The 23,689-nt window shown below is 40.9% G+C and overlaps 1 long non-coding RNA gene across 1 annotated transcript in view; it reads right to left on the reverse strand.

The window, feature by feature from the left end:
* LOC140717022 (uncharacterized) overlaps nt 1-17,374 on the reverse strand; it is a 413,746-nt gene extending 396,372 nt beyond the window's left edge. Inside the window, exon 1 of the long non-coding RNA XR_012096416.1 lies at nt 16,911-17,374. This is a non-coding gene — a long non-coding RNA (uncharacterized lncRNA). The remainder of the gene's footprint in view (nt 1-16,910) is intronic.
* Between the last annotated feature and the right edge of the window lie 6,315 nt (nt 17,375-23,689).

A 23,689-nucleotide genomic window follows, 5' to 3' on the forward strand; every position in this document is an offset into this window, starting at 1 on the left:
CCCATCCTTCCTTCTAACAGGAATATACCTTTCCTGTTCTCTGTGCAATTGATCCTTAAACACCTTCCACATGTCTGATGTGGACTTGCCAGAGAAAAGGTGTTATCAATTAATGCTTCTTAGTTCCTGCCTATTGCCCTCATAATTTGCCCAACTCCAATTTAAAACTATCCCTCAAGGACTATACTTATCTTTATCTATAGCTATCCTGAAAGTTAAGGAGTTATGGTCACTGTTCCATAACTGTTTACCCAGTAAAAGGTCAATCACCTGATCAGGCTCATTACCAAACACCAGGTCCAGTACAGACCTCTTTTCATTAGACCGTCCACATATTGATATAAGAAACCTTCCTGGATACACTTAAACAATTCTGCCCCATCTAAATAAACCCTTCGCACTAGCAAGGTCCCAGTTTTTATTAGTGAAGTTGAAGTCCCCCATGAAATCAACCCTATTATTTTTACACATTTCCTTAATCTAATGACATATCTGTTCCTCAATGTCCCGGTGGCTATTAGGGGGTCGGAAGTACAATCCCATTGGTGTGATTGCACCCTTCCTATTCACGAGTTCTATCCAAATGAACTCGGTGTCTGACCCCTCCATTATGTCTCCCCTGAGTGCATCTGGTCAGGATATCGGTTCCCCTTGAGTTCAGGTGTAACCTGTCCCTCTTCAACAGGTCACCCCTTCCCCAGAAAAGGTTCCAATGATCCAAGAACTTGAAACCCTGTCCCCTGTACCATCTCCTCAGCCACTCATTCCTCCATGCTATTACCCCATTCCTACCTGTACTTGCCTGTGGCACAGAGAATAATCTGGAGATTACTCCCTTGGAGGTCCTTCTCTTCAACCTCTTTCTTAACTCTATATACTCTCTGCAAAGGACCTCTTCCCCTTTTCTGCCTATTTCATTGGTACCAATATGCACCACGACCGCTCACTGTTCCCCTTCAAGAATATCCTGCAGCTACTTTGATGCCTCAGGGACCCACGCATCTGGGAGGAAACACCCCATCCTGGTGTCTCTTTTGCAGCCACAGGATCTCCTTTCTGTCCCCCTAACTATCGAGTCCCTTGTAACCACTGCACTTGCTGACTTAACCCTTCCCTGTCGAGCCCCAGAGCCAGCCACAGTGCTACCAGCATGGCTGCAGCTGTTGTGATCTGATGGGTCATCCCTCCAGCAGTATCCAAGAAGCTTTACTTGTTGCTGAGGGAAATGACCACAGGAGTACCCTGCACTGGCTTCTCAATCTCCTTACCACTCCTGCTGGTCACCCATCTATATTCTGAAGCCTCTACTCTGGGTGTGACCGCCTCTTCAAAAATTTTGTCTGTAATATCTTCAGCCTTCCAAATGATCCTGAGTACATCCGAATCCAGCACCAACTCTTTGACCTGGTCATCAGGTGCTGAAGTTGGATTCATTTCCTAAAGACGTAGTCATCAGGGAAACCGTCAGGTATCCTGAATTCCCAGATCTGACAGGAGAAGCGTTCTCCTGTTCACACCGAAGCCTGTTAAGCCAAAGCCTTCACACTCTATCACAGGCACACTCGGACAATGGCAGCTCCAGCAATATCCACTCCACTTGAGCCTACCTTCCTTTTATTTGCACATTGAGCTATGGAAGTCGCTGTTATGTTTCAGTCGCACAAATGCTGACGAGGCCGCATTTCAAGGATTGTGTTCAGTTTGCTCATTTTGCTATAGGAAAGTTGGGTACCATAAACATGAAAGAGTGCAGAAAAGAATGTTGCCAAGACTTGAGGGTCCGGGTAAAAGGCAGAGATCGGGCAGACCTTTATTGGTTAGCGCATAAGAGACTGAGTGATCTTACAGAGGTGTATAAAGTAAAGAGGGGCAAAGATACACACAGCTAGAATGAAATTAAACAATATTTTTCTTCCAAAGTTGGGGAATCAAGGTTTAAGGTGAAAGGGGGGAAAAGATCTAATAGGAAGCTGAAATCAACCTTTTTTCATACAGCAAATAGTGCATATGTGGAATGAACTGCCAGAGGAAGTGGTTGAGGCAGGTACAATAACAGGATTTAAAAATCATTTGAACATGAACAGGAAATGTTTTGAGCAACATGGTTCTAATGTGGACTGGCTTAGATGAGCATCTTTACGGGCATTGACAAATTGGACCAAAGGGACTGCTTCTGTGCTGCAAACACGAGGAAATCTGCAGATGCTGGAAATTCAAACAACACACACAAAATGCTGGTGGAACACAGCAGGCCAGGCAGCATCTATGAGGAGAAGCACTGACGACGTTTCGGGCCATGACCCTTCGTCCTGATGAAGGGACTCGGCCTGAAACGTTGACAGTGTGTCTCCTTATAGATGCTGCCTGGCCTGCTGTGCTCCACCAGCATTTTGTGTGTGTTGCTTCTGTGCCGTATCATTCTGCAATCTACTACAAAATGTACGATCACACAACTACACATCGAGAAAGTGAAACTCTCTTAGAGTGTTAAGTGAACGGTCAATGGCATTCAGCACCATGGGAAAATCAAGCTAAAGGGAACAGAGTATATTCAGATGAACAGAGTGTACCATTGGCCTTCAGTATGCAATGACAATTGGTAGTCTGGGAGATTTTGAAAATCTCTTCAGAACCAATCCCTGCACCCTCAGCATCCACCAATGACCTGACCCTTCCCCTGCTCTAAGGTTGTGCTGTCTGTGACAGGCAATGCTTTCCAGTGCAGACATTTCACTGGAACACCATCACATCATACAATATTTCCCTACATCCTTCACTTAAGAGAGTTACTGCTGAAGATGCAAGCTGGACATAGCTTCCCACTGAAGGCTCTTTGTCATCAAGTAACAGGTCCTGCAGTACATTAATTTACTTATTAGTTTCAATGCCACATGGTACATCCACTCTATAGCAACTTTTAATGAATTCTTTAAAAAAAACACAAGATCTTGGGACTACCAAAACAACAGCCGATTAAAATCAAGCATTATTTAACCTGCAAATTATGGTAGCCTCTTTAAATAATGCTGTTGGTCTGCCCCACCTGTTTATGGAATTTAGTCACATTGATTTTGATGGCAGAGTTCAACAGGCATATGTAACTGCATTAACTGAGAATGAAGATCTATGCCAATATTTCTAATGGTAACACTGAAGGTCAAGAATTAGCTACTCTGAGTCAAGTTGGACAACAAAGAATCATAGTGCATTAATTTGGTCTCATCCAAAGAGTCTTTCCACAACTGTGATAAGCTAACTGAACTTGAGCTCATCTTCCTCAGTCTCCTTGAAGAAGGGTGTTACACTGACTGCTCTCTAATTATCTGGCACAATTTGCTTGTCACTTGAAGGTTGCAGTTTTACGCACAGACCTCCTCCTTCCTTCACATGCTTAGACAAGTAAACAAGAGCGAAAGCAAAACTGAACAATGGAAGGATGTAGTTGGGCAAAATAAATAACAATTAGTAAAGTCTCTGCAGAGACAATCTCTATTTTACATGAAATATTTTGTGTAGAAGTACCTTGTAAGTTATATCTTGGAAGATAACAGAATACAATATAAATGAACTTGACAGTACAGAATGGCAACAAAAAACAGTGATACTAGAAAATAAAACAGGACCACCATTTCAGAATCTGTTAAATTGCTAGATGTTTTGAAACTGCAGTAAGTTATAACTCTGGGAAAGAAAAAATATGAAAAAGAAAAAAAACTCTATGACATGAGAAATAGCGTTAGGATCTCCTTCAGTTCCAAGCCTTTCAAGCACGATGTTAGTGCTTTAAAAAATTTTTGCACATCTCAGAACAGCAAATTATTTAAACAATAATTTCATTTTATTAACAGCAACATAGCAACATATATTTAAGACAAGCCTCACTGATCTCATTAAAACTCTATAGCAGACAGGTGCACATGCAGTGATATAATACACCCCAGGGTCACAGTCGGCACTGTGAATTACCACGTCTTCTCCTAAATGAATTAGGAGGCCCTAAGCCCTTGGGAAAGACAACAATTTGGTTGCTATAGCAACCCATTTTGTGCCAGGGTAGTATCTGATCCCTGAGTTAATTAAGGTAATTATGGCAATACACCAGATGCTCAGGCAACTTGAGCTCCATTTGACCACCTTTACCACCCTTTTGTTACAAGTCCACTACAGACAGAAGAATAAACAAAGGTCTGTCACTCCACATGAACAAAATGGTTTTATCTTCAGCTTTGGAAAGCACAATATTTAAACATGAGTTCTGCTACTAATTTAACTACGCTGGTTGCATATTAAAAATCTTGTCTGTTAAAATACATGTTACAGATAGTGTAAAATTTCATCCACCCACGGTAATTGCCCAGAATATAATTCACAAAATGATTATAAAATCTTAAAAGAGAAGGTAATACATTATGTTAGCTGGAAAAGGTCTAGGTCACCCTACAACTCTGGTATTTTCCCCTCGTTTGATCATCACTCTCAGCCATTTCAAGCAGGCTTGTACACCCAGTCTCAATCACAGATATTGTCATCTTGAATCCCTTCCTTGTATTATTTTCATCTTGTATCCCTAAATCCTTCATAACCATATTTCATTTTTTATCTACCCTTATAAATAGTAACTCTCCATTCCATTCAAATACATCTGCATTTTCAGTCTCAATACTTACTGCTGTTACAATGTTGTTAGGTATTAGGCATATTAGATATTACAATGGTATTTCTATCAACCCCTCCACCTCCTAGACCCTCTTAAATGTGTTATATTTCCTCATATTGATTTAATACAATCTCAGCTTTTCTCCTGCGGGTCTCAGGAATGCTGGCCTGAATGGATATGACGGCAGGTCATGCTCTGTTCTCTCTGTTGCCATCAGGTAGAAGGTACAAGAGCCTCATACCCACACCATCATGTTCAAGAGCAGTTATTAGCCCTCAACCATTAGGCTCTTGAATAAAAGGGGATAACTACACTCAGCTTCACTTGCCCCATCATTGAATGTTCCCTCAACCAATGATTTTACTTCCAAGGACTTTTTATCTCGTTATCTCATGTTTTCATTATTTATTACTATTTATTTATATTTGCATTTGTATAGTTTGTCGTCTTCTGCACTCTGGTCACACATTGATCCTGTTATAGTTACCATTCTATAGATTTACCGAGTTTGCCCACAAGAAGATGAACCTCAGGGTTGTATATATGTACTTTGATAATAAAGTTTACATTGAACTTGTTCAAACTTTGAAATATGCCATTCACTACCAGACATGCCTGAATCATATAAGCCACTCTTGGCTCTACTTCCTTCCATATAGATTGTGCATTAATCAATGAAAAGGTAACTTCCACTTTCAGTTTTCATGGTAGGCATCTTCTTTATCCTATTCCTCATCCCAAATATTTGTGATGAAATCACTGATTCTCTTCCACTAATTAAAATGGTGTAGATGACCATCTCAGCCACTCCACAAGCCATTAGGCTCAGTGCTGATGTTCTTTTTGTAGCTTCTCATCTGTTGCACATCATGTTCTCTCCTTAGCTCACTATATTCCTGATTAGCAGCCACTCCTTCATACCTCAACTTTTCTAGAACTTCTGAAGCACAACAGTCGCTTTTCTGCCCCTATCAATGTACCAGTCCAACCCTTATCAATCTGCAAATCTTAGCTCAGAGATACTGACCCTATATTTATTTAAGTTCCTGCTTGTGAGAGACCACTATTGGACTGGATTTATTTTTATCCTGGGTCATGACTCACCTGCAGGTTTCTTTTCCTGGACTGTTGCTTGGTATTGGTTTACTATTGTCACATAGGCCAAGCTGAAATGAAAAGCTTGTGTTGCATATACATATCAAAGCATCACACAGTGCACTGAGATAGAGAAAAAGGTAAAACAATACAACGCAGAATAAAGTGAGAAAGCTACAGAGATAGTGCAGTACAGGTAAGCAATAAAGTGCAACGTCATCATGAGGTCAAGAGTTCATCTTATCATAGAAGAGGTCCATTCAAGAGTCTGAGGGTAGAAGCTGTCCATTGCATGGTGCTAGGTTCTTTCAGGCTCTTGTACCTTCTGCCTGATGGGAGAGAGGAGAAGAGAGAATGGCATTCTCCAACAATTTCATCTTTCTGCCCTCTGCTTCTTAATTCCCTGCTGACCCTTAATAATGAAACAGCGCTGTTCACACTTATAAGTAGGTAATAATCACCTTGACTTTGCCACCACATCTTCTGATCTCTCCACTGTCCCAAAAGGAAGCTGATGGCCAGATGTGAGAGAAAAAATACATTTCAGGTGTATAATGAGGAATTGTTCCCCTGGGATCTAATTCACCATACAATCCTTTCCTGCACTTTATATGTATGTCTTATATCAGAGTTTCTCTTTTCCATTGAGTTTGTTAACCACTGTGACTTTGTTTATTTTGCATGAATATTAAAGTCCTCATTCTGTTGTCCACGTTCTAGTCCTGCTCTGATGAATTGGAAGTGAACCCGGAGAGCACGGCCTTGTGTGATACAATGTCATCATGCAGGGTGAAGCTGTGTGGCTGAGGCTGATTGAGGCCAAACAACACCTCTGAAATAGCTGAAAAACTCACATCCAGCAAAGTCACCCTCCCATTCTCTCTGCAGGGTTAGGCTATTATATCTATCGAGGACTTTGAATACTTTCAATTGTATAAGGCATTAAGAAAGTATAAAAAATAAATAATTTCATAAAATGGAAATAAATGAATATTAAAACATTATAGATGTAGCTAATAAATCTAATGAAGTGGAGAAGAAATTAAAAGTATATAATTTTATTTATTTAGTGATACAGTGCGGAGTAGGCCCTTCGAGCCCTTCGAACCACATTGCCCAGCATCCCCTAAAAAACCCAATCAACCCCAACCTGATCTCGGGATCATTCATAATGACCAGTTAACCTACCTGGATTGTCTTTGGGTTGTGAGAGGAAACCGGAAGACCCAGAGAAAACCCATGCATTTCATGGGGAGGTGGTACGGAGACTCCTTACAGAACAGCACCGGAGTTGAACACGTCAACTCTGTAACATCCTGCGCAGTAATGGTGTCGCACTAACTGTGACGATACCAACTGGACTTTGACCAATAAAACACCAGTCTCCAATCTCTGTGAACAACGTGAATTGCATTTAAATGTTAAAGGTAGTAATCTCAGGATTACTGCCTGTGCCAGGCGACAGTGAGAATAAGAATAGCATGAGGTGGAGGATAAATATGTGGCTACGGGATTGGAGCAGGGGGCAGAAATTCAGATTTCTGGATCATCGGGACCTCTTTTGGGGCAGGTGTGACTCGTACGAAAAGGACAGGTTGCACTTGAATCCCAGGGGAACCAGTATCCTGGCGGGGAGGTTTGCTAAGGCTACTGGGGAGAGTTTAAATTAGAATTGTTGGGTGGTGGGAACTGAACTGAAGAGACTGGGGAAGAGGAGGTTAGCTCACAAATAGAGAAAGCTTGTAGACAGTGCGAGAGGGAGGACAGGTAGGAGATAGAGAAGGGACGCGCTCAGACAGAAGATTTGAGATGTGTCTATTTTAATGCAAGAAGTGTTGTGAACAAAGCGGATGAGTTTTGAGCGTGGATCAGTACTTGGAGCTATGATGTGGTGGCCATTACAGAGACTTGGATGGCTCAGGAAAAGGACTGGTTACTTCAAGTGCCGAGTTTTAGATGTTTCCGAAAGGACAAGGAGGGAGGCAAAAGAGGTGGGGGGCTTGGCACTGTTGATCAGAGATAGTGTCACAGCTGCAGAAAAGGTAGATGCCATGGAGGGATTGTCTACAGTGTCTCTGTAGGTGGAGGCTAGGAACAGGAAGGGGTCAATAACTTTACTGGGTGTTTTTTATAGGCTGCCCAATAGTAACAGGGATATTGCGGAGCAGATAGGGAAACAGATCCTGAAAAGGTGAAATAATAACAGAGTTGTCGTGATGGGAGATTTTCATTTCCCAAATATCAATTGACATCTCCTGAGAGCAAAGGGTTTAGATGGGGTAGAGTTTGTTAGTTGTGTTCAGGAAGGTTTCCTGACACACTACGTAGATAGGTCTACAAGAGGGGAGGCTGTACTTGATTTGGTATTGGGAAATGAATGTGGTCAGGTGTCAGATTTCTCAGTGGGAGAGCATTTTGGAGATAGTGATCATAATTCTATCTCTTTTACAATAGCATTGGAGAGAGATAGGAACAGACAAATTAGAAAAGTGTTTAATTGGAATAAGGGGAATTATGAGGCTATCAGGCAGGAAATTGGAGGCTTAAATTGGAAACAGATGTTCTCAGGGAAAAGTACAGAAGAAATGTGGCAAATATTCAGGGGATATTTGTGTGGAGTTCTGTATAGGTATGCTCCAGTGAGACAGGGAAGTTATGGTAAGGTACAGGAACCATGGTATACAAAGGCTGTAATAAATTTAGTCAAGAAGAAAAGAAAAGCTTACAAAAGGTTCAGAGAGCTAGGTAACGGTTAGAGATCTAAAAGATTATAAGGCTTATAGAAAGGAGCTTAAGAAGGAAATTAGGAGAGTCAGAAGGGGCCATGAGAAGGCCTTGGCAGGCACAATTAAGGAAAACCCTATGGCATTCTACAAGTATGTGAAGAGCAACAGGATAAGACGTGAAAAAATAGGACCTATCAAGTGTGATAGTCGGAAAGTGTGTATGGAACTAATGGAAATAGCAGTGGTACTTAATGAATACTTTACTTCAGTATTCACTATGGAAAAGGATCTTAGTGATTGTAGAGATGACTTGCTGCAGACTGAAAAGATTGAGCATGTAGATATTAAGAAAGAGGATGTGCTGGAGCTTTTGGAAAGCATGAAGTTGGATAAGTCACTGGGACTGGACGAAATGTACCCCAGGCTACTGTGGGAGGTGAAGGAGGAGATTCTTAGCCTCTGGTGATGATCTTTGCATCATCAATGGGGACAGGAGAGGTTCCAGAGGATTGGGGGGTTGCAGATGTTGTTCCTTTATTCAAGAAAGAGAGTAGAGATAGCCCAGGAAATTACAGACCAGTGAGTCTTACCTCAGTGGTTGGTAAGTTGATGGAGAAGATCCTGAGAGGCAGGATTTATGAATATTTGGAGAGGTATAATATGATTAGGAATAGTCAGCATGGCTTTGTCAAGGGCAGGTCGTGCCTTACGAGCCTGATTGATTTTTTTGAGGATGTGGCTAAACACATTGATGAAGGAAGAGCAGTAGATGTAGTGTATATGGATTTCAGCAAGGCATTTGATAAGGTACCCCATGCAAGGCTTATTGAGAAAGTAAGGAGGCATGGGATCCAAGGGGACATTGCTATATGGATCCAGAAATGGCTTGCCCACAGAAGGTTGTAGATGGGTCATATTCTGCATGGAGGTCGGTCACCAGTGGAGTGCCTCAGGGATCTGTTCTGGGACTCTTACTCTTCGTGATTTTTATAAATGACCTGGATGAGGAAGTGGACGGATGGGTTAGTAAGTCTGCTGATAACACAAGGGTTGGAGGTGTTGTGGATAGTGTGGAGGGCTGTCAGAGGTTACAGCGGGACATTGATAGGATGCAAAACTGGGCTGAGAAGTGGCAGATGGAGTTCAACCCAGATAAGTGTGAAGTGGTTCATTTTGGTAGGTCAAATATGATGGCAGAATATAGTATTAATGGTAAGACTCTTGGTAGTGTGGGGGATCAGAGAGATCTTGGGGTCCAAGTCCATAGGACGCTCAAAGCAGTTGCGCAAGTTGACTCTGTGGTTAAGAAGGCATATAGTGCATTGGCCTTCATCAATTGTGGAATTGAACTTAGGAGCCGAGAGATAATGTTGCAGCTATATCGGATCCTGGTCAAACACCACTTGGAGCACTGTACTCAGTTCTGGTCGCTACAGGAAGGATGTGGAAACCATAGAAAGGTTGCAGAAGAGGTTTACAAGGATGTTGGCTGGATTGGGGAGCATGCCTTACGACAATAGGTTGAATGAGCTTGGCCTTTTCTCCTTGGAGCGAAGGACGATGAGAGGTGACCTGATAGAGGTGTATAAGATAATGAGAGACATTGATCTTGTGGATAGTCAGAGGCTTTTTCCCAGGGCTGAAATGGTTGCACAAGAGGACAAAGGTTTAAGTTGCTGGGGACTAGGTACAGAGGAGATGTCAGGGGTAAGTTTTTTACTCAGAGAGTGGTGAGTGCGTGGAGTGGGCTGCTGGCAACGGCAGCGGAGGCGGATACGATAGGGTCTTTTAAGAAGCTTTTGGATAGGGACATGGAGCTTAGTAAAACAGAGGGCAATAGGTAAGCCTAGTAATTTCTAAGGTAGGGACATGTTTGGCACAACTTTGTGGGCCGGAGGACCTGTATTGTGCTGTAGGTTTTCTATGTTTCTATGTTAACTCTACAAAAATCAGTCTTAAATACAAATTGTAGTAAGCTGTGAATGTTAACTTAATCATAAGACATGATGGAATGATTGATCAATAACCCAAGAGAATCAGCAATTTGGATACATTATGATTAAACAAAATGAAGAATTTAGTCTTTTTTCTGTCTTTGTAGGTACTGCCAGAACTGTATCAGAACATTGGGGATCTTAGTGATGGGGGAACACGAGAATGGATTTGGAGGCTTTCAGAGCCATAGGCATACAACACAGAAAAAGGCCCTTCAGCCCAACTTGCTGATACCATTCATTTTTATATCAGTCCAATCAAGAAATTTAGAATGTTCCCATTGAGCCTTGCCAATTTTTATAGATGGACTGCTGAAAGCATTCAATCCAGACACTTCACAGCTTGGTACAGCGACTGCTTTGCTCAGGACCAGGAGAAGTTGGAGAGAGCTGTGGACAGAGCTCACGCCATCAGGAAAACTAGCCTCTCTTCCATTGACTCTGTCTACACACCTCACAGCCTCGGAAAATGAGGCAGCGTAATCAAAAGTTAACCCCAGCCGGAATGTTCTCTCTTCTTCATCCTTCCTTCGGGTTCAAAATACACACCAACCACCAAGCTAAAAGTCAGCTTCTAATCCACTACTATAAGGCTCTTGAATGGACCTTCTGTACAATATATATGAACACTTGACCTCACAATCAACCTTACCATGACCCTCTCCCCTTATTTATCTACTCGCTCTGTCCTTTCTCTGTAATTGTAACACTATGTTCTGCATTATATTGTTGCTTTTCATCTGTTCTCCCTTAATGTACTGATTTGAAATAGTATGTATGGCTGGCTTGTAAAGATACTTTTCACTGTATCTGGCTACATGTAACTCTAACAAACTAATCCAAATTCCAATTTATTCTTCTTACATTATCATCATCTCAACTCAATTTTCTACCCTTAACCCCCACACTAAGGGCAATTTACTGCAGTCAATTGTCCTATCAACCTGCATGTGTTTAAGATGTGAGGGGAGATCAAGCACCCAGGGGAAGCCCACCCGTACACAAGGACAATGTGCAAACTCCACACAGAAAGCACCAAAGGGCAAGATTAAACATGTTGCAAATTGGTGATGGACTCATTCCAACCCAGTACAGTCGGCCCTCCCTATCCGCGAGTTCCGCATGCGTGAATTCAACCAACCACGAATCGAGAAAACCTGGAAGTGCTCTTCCAGCACTTGTTGTTCAAGCATTGTTCGCCTCGCGTCACGTTCGTTCACTACTTTGTTCCTGTGAAGAAATGGCTCCAAAAAAGCAATTAGATGGTCAAAGCAATTCCTCAAAGGCTAAGAGGGAGCGTAAAGTGCCGTCTCTCACTGAGAAATAGAAATATTAAGTGTGTGGCTAGAGGACATGTCACAGAAGCATATCCCCATCGATGGCCAAATTATACGTGAAAAAGCTCTTAGTCTCTATGAGCACTACTGATGAGAGTGAGAGAGAGGAGTTTAAGGCTAGTAAGGGCTGGCTGGGCTGGCTATGTAAAGCGCTACAGCCTCAACAATGTAAAGGTAATGGGAGAATCGGCATCGGCTAATGCCGAGGCCGCAGCAGCGTTCCCAGAGGAGCTGCAATTCTGTAGTTCTGGTCTCGACGTTCAACGCTTGAAGATCCTCAGCCCTCAACCTCCACAGTTCCTGACTTTAGAATTATTGAGCCCCCTCCAAAGTGTCCTTATTCCCTAAACAAGATAGTGTAACAACTACTGTACAGGTACTTCAAGTTTTTCTTGTTGTTTGATCATTGTTCACCTCGCATCTCGTTCATTCGCTGCCTGTGTTGTGAGCAAGAGGAACATGTACAGTTCTTTTTCTTGTCAATATTCCCTAAAGAGGACAGTGTAACAACTACTTACATAGCATTTCCATTGTATTAGATATTATAAGTAATCTAGAGATGATTTAAAGTATCCAGGAGGATGTGCGTCGGTTATATGCAAATACTATGCCATTTCATATAAGGGACTTGAGTATCAGTGGTTTTTGGGATCCGTAGGAGGTCCCAGAACCAATCCTTTGCAGATAAGGAGGGCCGACTGTAATCAGCTGTTCAATCTCCGACCATCCAGCAGGTGATACAGAAACATCTCTGCATGAACATCCAGACTGAAAATAACTTTCTCCCCAGGGCAGCCATGTGACTGAATAATGCCCCATTTTTGAGTTACACACACAAAATGCTGGTGGAACTCAACCAGTCATCCAGCATCCTATGGAAAACAGTAAATCATCGACATTTTGGGCCGAGACCCTTCTTCAGGACCAATCTGAGAATTCTTTGTCTTTAATTCTGTTGTAACTTGGATGTCACTCTACAGAACTCTGGTGTTGTTTTAAATTTAGTCATTGTGTTTCTATGCTGTGTTGCACTGAAGATAGTGGCACTGCAATCTCGTTGACCTCAGCAATGACAATAACCCTCTAACTTAATTTAACTTAACACAACGGGACACCAACTCCACTAGCTGTGCCACAGTGCAATTTGAATGGGCTGAGACATGCGTAAGGGTATCCATCATAGAATGAAAAGTATTGACGCAGCTATATAATAGGACAAAATTGTAAAAGTATGGAATTGTTTTTAAGCTTATACCACGTGACATTCTACAAGATTACCATTTTCATTACACTTCCCTCAGTAATTGAGGTGAGGTGAAACACAGACTGATTGACAAGCCATAACATTGTGCTCATTCAGTTGTTGGGACCACATTTTCAATACTAGTCAGTAGAGTAATACAGCACAAGATAGCCTGTCTGTGCTTCAGCAATCAGAAGTAGATGAGACTTAAGTTTCTGCATTTTTTTTCACATTCATTTCAGACTACCCTAAAGTCCTTTGGAGGCTACATCGAATGATTAACATGTATTATAATGTGGGGAACATGGCAGTACAGTCCAACAAACAACAATCTGATAATAACCATGAAGTCTCTGATGTGAACTGAGGCATAAGTAGTTGTCAAGGCGCTGAAAGTCTATAGCTCTTTTCTGAAATTAGTGAGAGGGAGCCAAAGCTACAGCAGCCATGTTGAGTCATTACCTGAGCTGTTGAGAGGGTAAGCTGAGAGATGCCAAGGGCGAACATCATTGAGACTGAGACAAAACAGAACAGAATCCATTTCGGACCCACGCCAAGACAGATATACCGGAGAGTATCAGCAGAAATACCATGAACTGCAACAGTATTGTATGATCAGGGATGGGAGTTGCCCTGGAGTAGGGTGTGGTTTGGGTAGGGGGAGGGCTCATCTGAAATTGGCAGAAGACCACACTAAAGGAACTCAATAAATAGCTCATGCTCCAGAGGTATCAGGTTTGTCAGAAGGAGAATTGGAATCTTATGCCACAGGTGTCACCCTTACTAATTCAGTGAATAATATATGAAGACGTACAAGTTCAAGTTCAAGTTCAAGTGCATACCTACACCGTGTAAGTGCCATAAAAATTTGTGTTTTTGTAGCAGCAGCACAGTACATTCATTACTCAGTTAATATAAACTTAATATAAATTATACATTATTGAAGCAACAAAATAAGCATAATGACAGCATTGCAAGTTGGGAGAGAGAGAAGAAGTAAAGTCTGTGGTCATGTTAAGATTTTATTCAGTTCAGTTCAGGAACCTGATGGCAATGATGAAGCTGATGTTGAATCTTGAGATGTGGGTTTTCTGGGTCCTGTCACTTTTGCCCGATGGAGGCATCGAGAAGAGGGCATGACCCAAATGGTGGGGCATCCTGATGTCGGAAGTCACCTTCCTGAAACATCGTCTCTTCAAGGTACATTATTACCACCAAGAAAGTACTTTGTCACATGGAGCAAAGTCCCACCAATACAATGGCAAAGGTGTTATCATTTGTATTCTGTTGCATTTTAAGTTGCTTTAGCCGTGACACTGGCATTTCTCAAAGTTTTAAGAAATGTTTTCACAACCTTTGTTTTCATTCTTAATCTGATATACTTCTAAATTTTCAGAAAGTAAACGTATAATAACCTACAAGGCTTGAGAGCAGAACTAGGCCATTCAGCCCATCGAATCTGCTCCACCATTCCATCATGGCTGTTTTACCATCCCTCTCAAACTAATTATTCTGACTTCTCCCCGTGACCTTTGATGTCCTCACTAATCAAGAACCCATCACCTCTACTTTAAATATACCCAATGACTTGGCCCGCACAGCCACCTGTGGCAAAAGTTTCCTTAGATCTGTTCTACTGTAAATGAGCATCCCTCTGTGGTCCTAGACTCACCCACAATAGGAAATATCCTTTCCACATCCATTCTATCTAGGCCTTTCAATATTCAGTATGCTTCAATGATATCCCCCCCCCCCCCCCCATTTTTTCTGAACTCCATTGAGTACAGGTCCAGGAGTCATCAATTGCTTCATTAGTCCATTAATTTCCAGAATCATTCTTGTGAATGTCCTGTCGACCTTCTCCAATCCCGACACATCTTTTCTTAGATAAGGAGCCCAAAACTGCTCACAATACTCAAAGTATGATCTGACCAATGCCTTATAAAGCCCCAGCATTGCATCCTTACTTTTGTAAAATGACAGTATAATCTTTTCATACAGCCCTTAAAGGATCCATTTACTTATGTTGGGAATCAAATGAACAGTGGGAATTATTTGCCATTGAACGCACACTTAAAATTTTAGCAACAGCTCCTTCTCCTCCGGCATCAGATTTCTGAATGATCCATGAACACATGAAGACAATCAGACCATTTTGCACTACTTTTTAAAATATTCCTTATTGAATTTTTATTGTATTACACTGTATGGCAGCTGCAAAACAAAGAATATCTGTGATAATAAACCTGATTCTGATTTCATAGACGTGGATGTGACTGGATAATGTTATCCATTCTCAAATGATTTTGAGCAAGTAGTGGCGAACTGCCTTCTTGAACTTTTGCAATCCATACTCTTTTTGATTCTGTTTGAGAGTACACCCAGCTCAAAGGAATGGCAATATATTTCCACATCCAGGTAGTGCAAGACTTGACATTGTATTTGTAAGTAGTAATCTTCCATTTATTTCTTGCCTTTGTCCTTCTCAATGGCAGAGCTCACAGTGTTGACGAATATTGTGTTGTTTTATCATTCAGGTAAACTGATAGTGAAAGGATAACCGAAAACTTCAGTAGCATGCATGACTGGAAGCATCCCATTTAAAGTTGGGAGAATGGATAAAGGATTTGAAAGGTGAAAAAAATAGATACAGCATTCATTAATATTAAAAAACCAAAACATGGCAGCACACAGTTAAAAGGCAATGATTTTTCTGCTTTTGGAGCTGGACAGAAAAGATTGGGTACTAAAAATCCTTTAATTTAGTGCATTCTCAGAATTCTATATCCATCTCAGAATTAGTCTGGCTGTTTAAGCACAGGGAATCTTTTGATACCCTTATGATGAAGTTCTGACTTATAACACCCTCTGACTGAAATGTAAATACATTAATGCTCAGAGCCCCCGTTAAAACACTATGATGGCTTCAAGTTTCTAACTGTGCTCCATTAATTCTTAATTTCCAGGGGAGGCCACAGAGTGCTGTCCACAATTTATCTTTTGCCTAACCAGGTTTCTCTTTTCCAATTCAGTGATAAGGGCACCCTTGGGTTTTTGCTGATCCAACTAATCCAATTTTAATCAGGCAAACTCTATTTTCTATTTAGAAATTATGCCCTGCCTTCTTAAAAACCCAGAACTTTCCATTTTATGTACTTCAGGGAAATTTTTACAGACTTTAATTGAAAGAGGTGACTATGTGATATAAACTATGAATGGGGCAATTGTTGCAGATTCTGGCAAAACCACTTGGAATTTTTTCTTTCCCTTCCACTTCTCTACCTATAAAACTCAGATTTAAATTGTACTCCAGACAGCGAGACAAGCATTTGTACCAGTCTCAGCTCTATTTTCGCTCTCTGCAGGCACTAACAAGGAATCTATTGTCTCTATCTTGTCAAAACCAGATGACGACAGAATGGTCGATCATTCATTGAGCTGAGGCATACAGAAACTTATATTATTATTTTACAGGTCCTGCCAACTAGAGATTGGCTCACCAGATCTCTTTATGATTTATGGAGTGGAAGAAACTCAAACATGGCAGTAGAGTTTGTGTACTTTTAAGAGCCAATGGCCTGTTGATTGGTGGATGCATGAAGGAAAAAAAGCATTTACCGTAGATTCCGGATTTTAAGCCGCTACTTTTTTCCCACATTTTGAACAGCTTTGAACTTTGCGGCCAATAATCCGATGCGGCTAATGCAAAGTTTTTTTCATGCCGCCTCGTAAACATTTTGCCTCGTAACAGTAGACCAATAAAATTGATGAGTAGTTCACAGAGGTCCAATGAAATTGTACGATAAATCAAGCGCACTTTCACAATTAAATTATTGTAAATCAGTCATTTGTACTCACCCTCATCAACATGGAAAACACTCGAAGCATTGTGCTACCTACCCTCTTAGTTTAAACTATATTTGTTTTCTGTACTACATCGCGGGATGCTATGACGACACACCCGGTTTCGCGGCGTCTTGTGGGAAAATGCCGTTTGCGATGAAACGGGACGGAGGGGGTCGAGCGGCGGAGCGGCTTTGGATCTGAGCGAAATCTGCTTTTAAATGCCGTTTGCGATGAAACGGAAAGGAGGGGGGAGCGGATTCCGCGAGCGGCTTTGGATCCGAGCGAAATCTGCTTTTAAATGCCGTTTGCGATGAAACGGAAAGGAGGGGGGAGCGGATTCCGCGAGCGGCTTTGGATCTGAGCGAAATCTGCTTTTAAATGCCGTTTGCGATGAAACGGAAAGGAGGGGGGAGCGGATTCCGCGAGCGGCTTTGGATCCGAGCGAAATCTGCTTTTAAGTTAAAGGTATCAATAACTTTTCCTGGTAGGCTGCAGTATATATATTTTTTACCAGTCGTTAGGAGATATTGGAATGTTGTTCAGTAAAGAAGTATACGCAACGTATATTTAAAAGTAGCCGCGTACGGGCACGGTTCGAAAAAAAGCATTTGCAATATGTATTTGTTTTTGTTACCATATGGATTTAATTAAAAGTTAAAAAAATCCTCACGTGTAATATCTTTCTGTGTAAATATCTCATATTACAACGTGGGACACCTGCGGCCTAAAATCCGGTGCGGCCTTTACATTTAAAAAAATGATTTTATTTCTAAAATTAGTGCCAGCGGCTAAAAATCAGGTGCGCTCTGTAGTCCGGAATCTACGGTAGTTATATTCCTGTACTACTGCAGTTCTGTCTTTGCACACACTCAAAGACAGATTTTCCAACACTGGACGGACTCTGCTCAACCTGGCCTGCAGCTCATACTTGGCTCGTGTGAAGGTTTTAGGGCAACATGGCCTCCTACGTTCTTGAGGACTTGCTGCCACACACAACTATAGCAAAAGGCAGAGGAGTCCACCAGATGCTTGTAGGGCACATGCAGCACAAAGTGCTATCAGAAAACTTTCTTCCACTAATACTAAATTCAGTGATGCGACCACTTGAGCCAAGTGTGAAGTTCTCAGTTTGGGATGTTAGGGTGGATTCTCTTAATAGAGAATAATAGAGATTAGCTATGCAAACTTTTGTTTAATGTGGGGAGGCCGACGCAAAGGCAATCATTACATGGTCCTTGACAGATCAAGGTCACGGTCCGGTGGCTTGGAATGCAAGATGACCGGGGAACTTTCACAGCTACAGCCTTCCTCTGCCTTCTCTGCCATTGTGATGTGTCATCATCATCATCTGCTGACTCCTCAGTTGCAGTTGTGGTTGGATCACTCGCTGTTTGGAGCCTTTCGTTGACCTTACCATCATGGGTGACCCTACCGAGCGATAAATTCCAGGAGGGGTATCACTTTCTGAGTCTCAGGAACTCACAAACATCTCTACTACGACAACATGATGATCTTTGTAGAAAATTCCATATGTACCTAAAGTTCAGTGGCATTTAGGAATAGTTGAAGGAGATGATTTTTTTAAAACCTTAAAATATTATAAATAATAAATCAATTTAAAATGCATTCATTTTATTTAAATTAGTTAACACATTAATATAAATTGAAACAAAGTTAAGATAAACAAACAAATCAGACTTACGAACGAACTCAGACTGGCAATCCCATTCAGTAAAGGCGGTTGGCTTGGTAGACCTGCATCAGTTGGCAAAAATCTGAAGAAGCAAGGACCTGTTCTTGAGCCCTGGAGTAGAGTGCAAGATCAGGTGCATCCGCATCTGATCTCCAGCATATTCTGCTCCTCTATGTAGCAGTGTCTCAGTACAGAACTAAGGGACATGCTGCAGTGCAATGGAGCCAGCCAGCAGTCCAGAATAAAGCTGTTCGCTAGATGTTGACACATTGCACAAAGCTGTACCATGTCAGACTGTACATCAGAATTTGAAATAACTAGTCTTACCCTCTGCACCACTGAATATGTCAACATAGAGTGCTGCAGCTGGAAAGCAGCATCCATTATCAAGAACCCTCACCCTTCAGACTATGCTCTCAACTTCAATCACCCCATTGCTGAACTGTTCCCACAACCTATGGACTTATTTCCAAAATCTCTTCATCTCATGTTCTCATTAATTGTTGCTTATTTATGTATGTATTCATTTATTTATTTAATATTTTTGTTTATTTTTCACAGCTCAAGCTGGCAAAATCTGATTTATGGGCATAGCCAGCTGCACTCATTTGCCCATTCCCAGAAACCTTTGGGTTATTCTAGTGGCATTTAATATTGTGACTTTCTGAAGATTTATATAAATATTTCTGTGTTGGCTATTGTGTGGTGACTTTGGGATGATATCAGCTGTAGATATTACTATTGATACAACATAGACCCTGTTCATGTTCCATAGTCTTTCAATTCCCTCTTTTATCTTAGCCTATTTCTGGTGTTTTCAATTACTGTTATCAGTATGTTGTGTGAGTTTGACATGGCTATGTCTATTATGTAATTTATTCTTGTATATTTATATTGTAATATTATATCTGGATGGTTATTATGGATTGTCCTATCTGGAATAATGGGATTGTTTGTAATATAAGTTGTAGAACTCTGATTCTGGACCCAGCTTATATTTATGGTAGAGGGAGGTGTCTTTTATGAGTTAATATTTTGAAGCAAGATTTTGGTGAATGATGTTTGCCACTTCTTTGTGCCTGTGTAAGTAATCAGATTGAGTTAAAATGTTACAGGATGCTGTAATGTGTTGGATTGTTTCTGGTTTCCTATTGGCAATTTCTACATTTATCGTATTGAATTGCTTGGTCTTTTATTATGTATTTTTGATTATCTTTTGTGTTAACAACCTATAATAATAATAATAATTTTTGTTTTCTTTTGTATTTGCACAGTATGTTGTCTTGTGCATATTGGTTTGTTCATTCTCTTAGGCGTGGTCTTTCATTGAGTCTATTATTTTTGTTTTTTATACATTCAGATTATTGCCTTTTGCACTTTGTTTGATTGGGTAACCATCCTGTTAGGCGTGGCCTTGCATTGATTCTATTGTGTTTCTTGTATTTGCTATGAACGCCTGCAAGAAAATAAATTTCAGAATTGTATATGGTGACATATATATTTTGACAATAAATTTTCTTTGAACTTTTGATTTGAATTTGTAGTTCATTAGAATTTACATTGTTACTTTTTGATATTTCTGTTTATTAGGATATATTTTGGATTTTGGTTGCACACGCTAAGTAACATCCAGAGAACCTAATGTAGAGTACACAAGAACCCACACACACAAATATATTAAATTAGATACAAATTTTGTGTTCCTATGCTTACTGTTAAATGCCGTGAGAGAAAAAAATAGAAACAAAATAGTTTAATTGCAGTATAGTTTTGAGCAAAAAAGGATTTTACTGTTCCGAAAGTAAATGTAGCAACACATTGCTATCATTATCAGTGTAGTTGTTTTTATATCATCAATGGCTAGTTAATTTTCTTGTCCTAATATTGATTTGCCTCTCATAATGTTGCCTTGATAATTGATAATTAAACACAAGGCAGATAGCAAAAAAATGCATTGAAAAAGACAAATCAATTACAACTGAATAAAAATGTTGTGGCCTTGAATGAATCACGAAAAGACTGGAGCTGGAGATATAAAAGGTCTTTATTCGGCATGATAAAGAGACATTCTGGAAAATCTCTCTCGGAGAATCTCACTGAACTCAAAGAGTTTTTTTTATTATTTAGCACGAAGTTAACAGGAAGTGATTAAATGCAACTTCAACTTCAATATTTTGGATATGGACAAATGCATCCACAGAGTACAGAGTCCCATCCCCCCAGTTTAAAGAATGAAGACATTGAAACCAGTCTTCTTTTAGCAATATATTGAAAGATGGTTCTCTCTCCAGACAATGCATCTATCCATGTCCTAGATTGAAGCCCGGTTCTCATTTGTGTGTCATCCACATAACTTCTGATTAAAGCTGCCAATCAACCCCAGCAAGAACATACGAGTCTAGTAACAATCATATATATCCAAACCCATCATAGTAGCTTCCTCTTCTCTTTGGATCATCATCTCGTTGTGGTGGAGAGGCTCATGAGCTCCTGAGATCCCAAGAGTGATGCTGTCTGAAGTTTAGTTCCTGGTAAGCTCATCCATGCAGTAAGGTCAAGGAGGAAGTTCAAGAAAGCGATCCAACCAAGGCTTCAGCTGTAAAACTGGTAGAAGATGATGACACATCTCTACAGCAGAGCAGGCGAAGGAATGCTGCAGCAGTGAAGGGTCCCCATTCATTTTGCGTTCTATGCCACTGGCACCTGACCTGAATGTCAAGGACCATGTGGCGGCTAACTGTGAGTAGGTCCTTCCCCATTAAACTAAGGCAGGCACAGGCATTCTCCAATAATGGGGAATCCATCCTGGATTGAGTCACCCACCAATAGACAATCCCTTAGGAGACCATCATTTTCCACTCGAGTAATCACACTTTTACTAAACTGCTAATGAGAGAGCGATGAAGGCCTGCAATGTCTAACACGTGTTTCCATGCCACTTGGTATTATAGCTGCGTGGCAGTTTCTTGTGTACAACATATCCAACCAGCAAGAATGACAACCTTCACCACAGTTATGTGCTATAACTATGTGATTTTCCAAAATCGTGCAAGAAACAAAAACTTTGAAAGTGCAGCCTTCTTCTCTAAAAGTGTAGATTTCAACCACAAAGGCACTGAAGTACGATGCCACGTAAAGGTTGAGATTTCATGCTTTCTATGGTGATGGTCACTGCAAGATGTTCAAAGAAGGATCGCCCATTCAACTCCTAAGGCCTTCTCTTACATTTGAGGATCTGGTGATTTCTGGTACCAAAATGCACCTTAATGATTCTCAATGGGAGCAGGATGCAAAACTGTCACATCATTGTGTGGTACAGTTGGAACATAGCCAATGAACTTTGTATAGATGCATGTATCTCACACACACACACACACACACACACACACACACACACACACACACACACACACACACACACACACACACACACACACACACACACACACACACACACACACACACACACACACACCCTTGAGTGTCAATATAATTCAAGTTATTTTTGGCAGGCAGTACATTAAAGAAGTGTATGTCATGCAATTGAATTTCTTGCTCAAAATAGTTTAGGCACAAGGAAAGATTAATAGGTCAAAAGAAGCAATCCTTTTGTGGAGAGCAATCTTCTTATTTTGTTCCTCAGTTTGTTTGCTTTTTCCTTACCTATTTCTCAGACTCATTTATTCTGCCTGTTTAAAGATTTCCTTGTGAACTCATGCCATGATCCTAACACTCTGTGGAAGTGTTCTGACATCCTTCCTTACCACAAACTATTTTTCCAGTCAACCTCATTCATTGACCTGAGCTCTCTCCTAATCCAAGTAAAACATAGCTGAAATTCTGATGTGTACTGTCATTTTAATATTGTCCAAATTTGTTCTCGCACAAGGACAATAATATTCTGGTAAATACATAGTTCTCCAAATGGGATCTAATCAATGACTTACAATGCAATAATGAATCTTACTTAAATTTGCACCTTTGTACTAAAAGGAACGTTAATGGTTTTCACTGGCAGCTCTATTCAAAACTGACACACCTTTGTGTGGCATCTCTCACAACCATGTGACCAACTTCTGATCTAACACCATCTACAAGTTTGCAGATGAACCACCATAGTGAGCCATCTTTCTAAGAATGACATGTTGGAGGACAGAAAGGAAATAGAGAGCAAGTGGCAAGATGTCAAGATCTTTCCCTCAATATCAAAAGAACTTCAGGAAGAACGGTTGAGTACATGCCCCTGTCTGTATCAGTGGGGTTGAGGTGGAGATGGTTGAAGCAGTTGAGAGCTTCAAGTTCCGAGAGCAAGATGACACTGGCAAAACATAGCAACATTTTGTGGGAAGCAAACAAGATGAAGTATCCTATTAATTATACTTCTGGAAGATAATCACTACAATCTACAGCCTGCAATTTCCCTTTGGGAGCTGTGCTTTTCAACTGTCTGTACGACCTGGCGTTTTTGTGGTATCCTGAAGGATTCAATGGATTGGACTCATGAGAATGCAGACATGGCCACAACGGCCATTTCTGGAATGAAGTTGGTGCCAGACTGATATTTTTGGTAGAATCAAAGCAGTGGGGCCCAGGTCCAAGAGCAGAAAATTAATTGGTGCTTTAAATATTGATTTAAATTTGCCGATTTAAATGCTGAGGCAGATTAAAAGATCAAGGCATCAAGGCTGAGGGCAAAGGACCTCGTAATGTTCAGCTCAGTACTCCAAGAGGTTTTACTTGCCTCAGTGTTGAACTGGCCATGTGGCTGTGACCTGTAGCCATTGGGCTTCTAGACTGGGTGCAGCACTGAACTGGCTGCCTGGCTGTGGGCTCACTTTCAGGGACTCTGTGGTTCATATTCTGTGTGTTACTTGTTTATTTTTTTATTGCTTGCACAGCATAATTTGTTCTTTTTTCACACATTAGATGTTCAATAGCCTTTGACGTGTGTTTTATTTTAATAGGTTCTGTTGTGTTTCTTTGTTTTATGGCTGCCTGCAAGAAGTCAAATCTCAAGGTTGTATATGGTGTGCATACTTCGGTAATAAGTGTACTTAGAACTTTGAAAACATTAATGTCTTCAATAATATGTTTTGGT

Source organism: Hemitrygon akajei, chromosome 27 (genome assembly GCF_048418815.1).
Source record: "Hemitrygon akajei chromosome 27, sHemAka1.3, whole genome shotgun sequence".
Classification (NCBI taxonomy): Eukaryota; Metazoa; Chordata; class Chondrichthyes; order Myliobatiformes; family Dasyatidae; genus Hemitrygon; species Hemitrygon akajei.